The following is an 8,107-nucleotide window of genomic DNA, read 5'->3' as shown; positions in this document are numbered from 1 at the left end:
GTCTCCCCCCGAGTTTCGAAGGTGATTTTCACTCAGGGGACTGAATATTTGCACGGTAAGTAACGTTAAACCCCCAGCCCGATCCATGTCTATTAGGGTCCTTGTTCTTGTTGATATCATTGTTTATCGTCTATCACGTCCATTATTTGGCTAGACGTGGTCACTACGTGCCGAGTGGCTCGTGGTACCCGTGTTCAAGCCCAGAAAACAGTCTGGTATCCAGGCTAGCGGCTTGATGATGATGTTGAGCATGTGCCATTCAATGGGGACTTGTGACAGGTGGTGCACTAGTGTAAACTGTAAACTAGCTGCAGCCACGCTGCATACCTGCAATGCCAAAGGGTGGTATTTTTGTTATGACACTTTGCAACTAGACAGTACAGGCACAGGGTTTACAGAAAAGGCTGGGCTGTCTACCTGGGCTGGCTATCATGTCAGGCAACTCGGATTTAGCCCATTGGTACCAAAGCTGTTTTAGCAGTAGCGGCTGTTTGTGCTCAGCGAAGAAGATGTGTGTGTAGGATCTGTGTGTTATGGACCCATGTTTCTCCCCCAAATGACTGTGGTATGTTCATCGGCAGGTGCTGTGTCAGAGCTGCCACTTCTGCTGCTGGGATCACACAATTATCTCAGGAATGTCCTGACAATAATCAGTAATGTCTGTAAATTCAGGCTATAAAACCATGAAAACCTTGAAAAGTACTTAAAACTACATGGTTTTGGTACCTGATACTTAATACATGTAACGTTACCTCTCTGAAAGAACATGATACTCACTCACAAACAAAATGTAGTATTATATTGATGGTTCATAAATAACGATGGAACAATAAAAATATACTTCATGAATATCAATCAGGAAGGAAATTCTATTTTCTGAAGAATCTTTTACTTTTGAGTTGAGTCCTTTTGTTATGAGAGAGGAAACAAACAAAAATGTCTAATTCAGATACAGAAGACACTGTAGAAAAACAGAGAACTGATGTCAGTGCCAGTGAACACACCAGGTTTATAGAAGATGGTGGAGCCAGTTGGATTGATGGAGTGCAAGAGAGAGAGATGGAGGAGGAAGGGTCCAGGGTGAGAGTAGCACCGGCACAGGGAAAGTGTGTGAGGTGTGCTCAGAGATGTGAGAAGTAAGTCATCAATATTTACTTCCAGATCTATACTACATGATTAGTGCAGCATACCTTGAGTAAAGCCTGGGAGAACTTTTTCCCAGTTACTGGACCGACCCTAAGCCTCATCATACACAGTGAGAAGTTGGTCGCTGGTAGAGGGTATGAAATTCTTCACCTGACTTCTAAAACAGCCTTCCTGGATTTCACAATTTCATAGTTTAGAGCAGTAGATGTACGGTATAGTGAATAGGGGTACAAAACCGGACAGGACCTGAAAAAATTTGGTGGACCGGATGTTGGAGCTATTGGAAAATGAACAGATTTATATATGATCAGACGTTCACAAGTTTTGGGGCTTACCGATCGAGGAAAATATTAAACAAGAGTGAAGTAGAGTAAAGTCTATAGTCAGATTTTTTGTTGCAAAATGGACAATTGTTATGAATATCGTCCATTTACAAGTTCTCACATACTGAATCGAGTCCAGGTTCAGGTCCGGACCTGGACCTGATCATCTGGACCTGAACTGGACCTGGACCTGAATTTTCTGTACCGGTACCCACCTCTAGTAGTGAACATTTTGTGTCTTTGTCAATGACACTGCACGGAAACAAGAATATCTGGCAATGTCTGGTTTCTTACACTACCGTGGAACTTGACATGTCTGGGGCGTGTAAAGGAATTTCGAGCCACGGTGTGTCCGGTGCCGAATATCCCCAATCATTGCCGGACATGGCCATGTCCGGTAGTTCGCGGTACCCGCACACTGCGTGTTTTGAGAAGTGGTTGAGTGAAAGGGTAATGTGTATTCAAGTGATAATTGCTAACATGTTGTATGAAAGAAAATGGTTCTAAACTGTATAGAAGTCTTACTGGAATGAAGACAAGGAAGTCTCTTTTTTTTTTAGTGTATCAACAAGGCTTATCATTATGCTAAACGTAGAATTTTTTCTAACTGTTGATTTGTTCAAATTATGTGTATTTCCCTAACATTGTCACCGACCAGTGTGAAAAGCCTTTGTGCCCGTCATTCCGTGAAGGCACGGGGCCACTTACATTTTCGGGCCCTAAGACGTCGAAGCCGGAGCAAAATTACCCCCAGGGTACCTTATGGGTCACCTGCGGTGTACTATATAAAGCGGGCCTGATCAATAGAGGAAGGGTCCGACAAAGGGCCTCGCTACTCACTAATATTTTCTAATATATGTCCCCAATTCAAATAACTTAAAAATTTCTGTTCAGAGCACGGAGGTTAAAAAACGATCTTCAACCCCCTTTCGTGTGACCAAAGAGCTATTATCAAGAAAAAAACTCTTAGGTGTGAGAAAGAATGAAGCATAACATTATTGTATCGACTTCACTGTCGAGTGTATTTGCATACCTGACACCTACATACTAAATATCCTTTGTTTGAACGAACAGTGGACCTCTGGCGTCGCGAGCCCAAGCCGGGAAGTACTAGCCCCCGTCGCAGACTACGCGGGATTGGCTTTTATCTTACGGGGCCGTGCAAATAAAATACTAAGGATAGGATGACTACTTGACCGGTAGAACGAGTCTACGACAAGAAATTACTACCAGAATTGTACCACCGACAAATAACCGACGTCGTAATAGTGCGAAGTTTTCCACCCTGTGTCTTATGTGTCTTTTTTGTATTGTACAAATACACTTTTATGGCTCAACAAAGCAAAACAAAACGAGGCAAATCATACACATGGACATAATAGAGACTTTATGTTCATAGCGATTATACATTACTTTCACAATGCCGTTGTTGTCCAACAGAAATAAAGTGTGAACCAGTGAATTTCCTACCATCTTTCTGGTACTTTTGTGATGTCTTTTAGTGAATCTGCACGTCCATTTGTTAGTATTTTTGACCTAGAAGTCCGTGATGTTGTAAATTCTTTTGTCTGAATTTTCGCTTGGCTCGAGTGCCGCCATTTTGAACCCCAGTATCTAATGTTTATAGCGATTATACATTACTTTCACAATGCCGTTGTTGTCCAACAGTATTAAAGTGTGAACCAGTAAATTTCCTACCATCTTTCTGGTACTTTTGTGATGTCTTTTAGTGAATCTGCACTTCCATTTATTAGTATTTTTGACCTAGAAGTCCATGATGTTGTAAATTCTTTTGTCTGAATTTTCGCTTGGCTTGGCTTCGAGTGCCGCCATTTTGAACCCCAGTATGTAATGTTCATAGCGATTATACATTACTTTCACAATGCCGTTGTTGTCCAACAGTATCAAAGTGTGAACCAGTGAATTTCCTATCATCTTTCTGGTACTATTGTGATGTATTTTACTGAATCTGCACGTCCAATTATTAGTATTTTTGACCTAGAAGTCCGTGATGTTGTAAATTCTTTTGTCTGAATTTTCGCTTGGCTTGGCTTCGAGTGCCGCCATTTTGAACCCCAGTATCTAATGTTCATTAAGCGATTATACATTACTTTCACAATGCCGTTGTTGTCCAACAGTATTAAAGTGTGAACCAGTAAATTTCCTACCATCTTTCTGGTACTTTTGTGATGTCTTTTAGTGAATCTGCACTTCCATTTATTAGTATTTTTGACCTAGAAGTCCGTGATGTTGTAAATTCTTTTGTCTGAATTTTCGCTTGGCTTGGCTTCGAGTGCCGCCATTTTGAACCCCAGTATCTAATGTTTATAGCGATTATACATTACTTTCACAATGCCGTTGTTGTCCAACAGTATTAAAGTGTGAACCAGTGAATTTCCTATCATCTTTCTGGTACTTTTGTGATGTCTTTTAGTGAATCTGCACGTCCATTTATTATTATTTTTAGTCCGTGATGTTGCAAATTCTTTTGTCTGGCTTTGAGTGCCGCCAGCCAATTTGAACCTCACTAGTTTTTATAGCGTTATAGTGACTTACACAAAAATTCGACTGGATGTGCTGCTTTGTGGCTATAGAATGATGTTCATATTTTTTCAATGAAGAGTATTTGCGATTGATTGCTGTGTGCTGTTGGGACGGTGTTCATGATGAAAATATATCGTAAAATGCTTTGTGTTTGCAGGTGAAAGAGCAAAAACGAATGATCTGTTAACGGTTATTGTAACCTTATCAGATTGTTAACTGCGTCATAAGGGTAGGGGTGTACCTTTCAACTGAAATATCTACATGTAATATATATATGATATATATATGCACTTAGACAAAAACGGGATGAACTTGACGCTACTCTGTTGTTTTAGGTTAGTACATTAGTTTGTACCACTACAGTATGTATGTTAACTCGTATACTGTTGCCAGAATGTGTAATGTTTTAATGTTTGTGTCTGCTGCAATGTCATAGTCGTAAAGTTTTAAAATTTGGGTACTCTTGAAGTCGTCAAGCGACCCATGATCACGTGCCTAACAGTGGCCAATCATGCAATGTCCATCATTATTAACCAATCACAGAATACAGAATGTAGTTTAAAACTTAGTACATCTTCGAGGCTACTCGTGATCACGTGCATACCAGTGGCCAATCATGCAATGCCTACCGTGCTTAACCAATCACAGCTAGCGTACACTCAACTCCAGTCAATGCTGTTATCATCTTCTTCTACTTGTTGATTTGTATATACTATAGCTAGGTATTAACTGCGGACTTTGTTAAGATAGCATGAATAGCTGGAGGGTTTGTCTTTAGTTATCATCACAATGTTCTGCTGGCAACTGTAAGGATTGATTCTAAATGATTGTAAAATACGCCATGATGTCCATAGCTGTAGGAAATTGTATAAACTGATTGTAAAAACTTGTTTTTAATATCAATAGTTGTAACGTTATGCTTATGTTTAGAATGAATGTAAGTTGAGTTTGTTTTCAATAACTGTAAAAATTCGTTTCCAATGATTTTAGAACAAGTATTGTTGTGCCTAGTTGTTGGAAATAGCATTGAATAATGTTAAAGCGGTGTTTTTAATAGTTATCATAGTATTTGTTTGGAAGAAATAGTTGTAGTTACCGGTAAATATTTTTGTGTTGTTTTGATTGATTTGTTGATTCGCTTTCACTACCTGCAAGAGATTGGTTTCGTCGGAAATCATGTTATGATAATTGCCGACTGTTTCGTTGTTTCTTTTGTTTATCTTGCAATTGAATAAAGTGTCCAAAGTATACTGGCATCGATAATCTTTTACTGGCACAATTCCTTTGCATATATATATATATATATATATATATATATATATATATATATATATATATATATATATATATATGCATGTGTGTGTGTATAAAGGTGTAGGTGTGGTGAATGTGTACTCGGTAGGTGGAGGGGGCTAGAGGGGAGGGTTGAATCGGTAGGGGGAGGGGGGCCCGCAAGGGGGGTGGGGGGTGGTTCGTAGGTAGGACGCTGGTTTCCATGACGACGGAGTGCGTGCCCGGGTGCATTTGCCTCCCAGACACGAGGCACGTGCGATAATAAGGTGATAATTAGGTGTTGATTGTCCGGTAAATTATGCATGGAGCTACCGTGCGGCACGGCAAAAGTGTGGGGTGTCCGGGTATATAGAGAAGTATAGCGGCTAAATGAGCGGGAACGTTCGGGCCTTATACACGTCCCGGGCACGAAGTGGTTCGTTTCCGTGCATCCTCGGGTGTGCCAGTTGCCCGGACAGGCAGTCTGTCCGGTATGATACGTACCGTGAATGCCCGACCATTTCGAGTTTCTGGGTGCATGCCCAGGAGTTTCCACCACGTAAACTCGGCTTTTCAAGCAGTGTATTGTTATTATCATTTTCCACTCCTACTAACTGTCATATAGGAATTTACAAAGTCCATAGCATATTCATCAATGGTTCCATTGGATGTAATGCTACATTCCAGACTTGCATTAAGCACTAAACCCAAACGGGTAGTCCCAGCCCAAGGCAACAGTTTCAGAGCAAGATAAAAGTCTTGTATTGGTGGGCTCTTAAATAATAATTATTTGTCAAATTTTGATGGCTCTGACACCCTCTTTTATTTGTAACAGTTGGGTACAAGTGCTGCCAAACTGACCATGACAAATGGTCCAACCTTTTGGCGTAGTGTAGGGGTGGGTACCGGTAAAGAAAATTCAGGTGCAGGTGCGGTTCAGGTCCAGACCTGGACCTGATTCAGTATGTGAAAACTTGTGAATGGACGATACTCAAAACCACGGTCCATTTTGCTACAAAGAAATCTGTTTTGTGTAATATTCGACTCCCACTAACGTTCTAAAAATCATACAAGGCTAACTACCTCTGTGCCATTGACTGTATTTAAGTTGGTAAAAATGACTATAGAGTCAACTTTACTTCGCTCTTGTTATTTGCCTAGACCGGTAAGCCCCAAAACATGTGAATGCCTGATCATATAATCAGTTCATTTTCTGAAGATTATTCCCAGTCCATGGCAATAGTCTTAGAGCAAGGCTAAAGTCTTGTAAGAGACGGTACAATTAAACAGTGCGTTTTACCTTAGGTTGAATGATAGTCATCCTGTTGTCGTCCTCCCGCCACAGCACCACTTCTGTGTACTTCTGGCTCGCAGACGCTTCCTCCCAGAAAACTGAGGCACTTATTTCTTGTGTCAAATGGCAGAGATACTCGGGTTTTCCGGACTTGAAGCTCAGCCCGGATGTCAGGGCGTACTGTCTGACCAAGTTCAGAATCTTCATCTTGCGCCTGGCTACCCTAGAAGCGGCTGTGAAAGTCAAGTAGGCATAACAAACTGTCAGCAACATACCGCAAGTTCAGTTTTGAGTTGACCGTCTTCTTCCAACAAACAACACCTTTCCTGAACCAAAACGCACAACAATTCCGAGTATTCTGGTATAAAATGTTTCCAAAACTATTTCATAAGCAACTTCCACAAGAAGAACTGCTTAAAACCGGTACAAACTGTTTGAAAACACTAAATTATCAAGAAAAACTAAGACTTCCGTTGCTTTTTGGACCAAAACCGCCATCTTGACTTGATGACCTTTGACACGATGGACAATAATACGTAAAAAAGTCAACATTCACGATTGATATGAAAAATCTATGAACAAATTTAGGAGCTGAAAACTATTTTTGAAATATGATAACGTAAGACATGATAGAAATTTATCTGAAATGTTGCCGAAAGAACTTTATTGTTTCATACGAGCAATCGCTGTTATTGTTTACATCCGGGGTATTCGGCGCACGAGCGCTGACTGGTAGGCAAAAAGCGTTAGGAGATCAGATTACTAATTAGCATACCGGCGCGGAAGCAGATCGTACTGTTTACGCGAATTTGCGCATTTTCAGCCACGTTTTTATCGCATCCATGGGATTTTTTCAGATTTTGTATTTTTTTCACTACTTCTTAGTCTTTTTTTTTTTTTCTTGTGTAATATTTTGGGAGAAAATGACCCTTGCCCTCTTGACTTCCGTCATGTGTTTCCGGTTGTTTTGATTTTCCCGCCGTACGGGCTTTCTGTCATCCGTTCCGGGCTGTTATATTTCTGTTCCTAATGTGGTTTAATTAATACGTTTAATCAATATGAGTTCTTCAAACAGCTACATTAGCTCTTTGGAGCCTAATGACCGAACCAGGTATTTTGAGAAATTAATGGTAAGTGTCGAAGACGCCGGCGATAGTTCAAACCCGGAAGTGACTGGTTCGGCGGTGACTGGTGACGGTGTACGCCTACCTGACCCATACAGTCTGACAGGTGAGGATCATGTGTACATGTGTTTCTAGATTTTGATAAGGTAGATTTTTGTGTCAGATAAAGGTTACAAAAACATGAGTACGTGTAAATGTGTTTGTTGCTAATCTCTAGAAATTCTGGCTACGTAACGTTATGTTTATTATCATTTGTATGTTATACAGGTTGGAAGGATGATTTGAGCCTCTGGCCAGATACGGACTATGGGTGCATCTACACCTACCTAATCGAGGCTCCAGGTCCGTTTAACGGAGAAGCCATGAAAGCCTATAAATCCCTGGAGGCGTACAATCTCTAAAGG

The sequence above is a fragment of the Branchiostoma floridae genome, chromosome 3 (genome assembly GCF_000003815.2).
Source record: "Branchiostoma floridae strain S238N-H82 chromosome 3, Bfl_VNyyK, whole genome shotgun sequence".
Lineage (NCBI taxonomy): Eukaryota > Metazoa > Chordata > Leptocardii > Amphioxiformes > Branchiostomatidae > Branchiostoma > Branchiostoma floridae.
The sequence above is the reverse complement of the archived record's forward strand: the minus strand, read 5'-3'. Positions refer to the sequence as shown.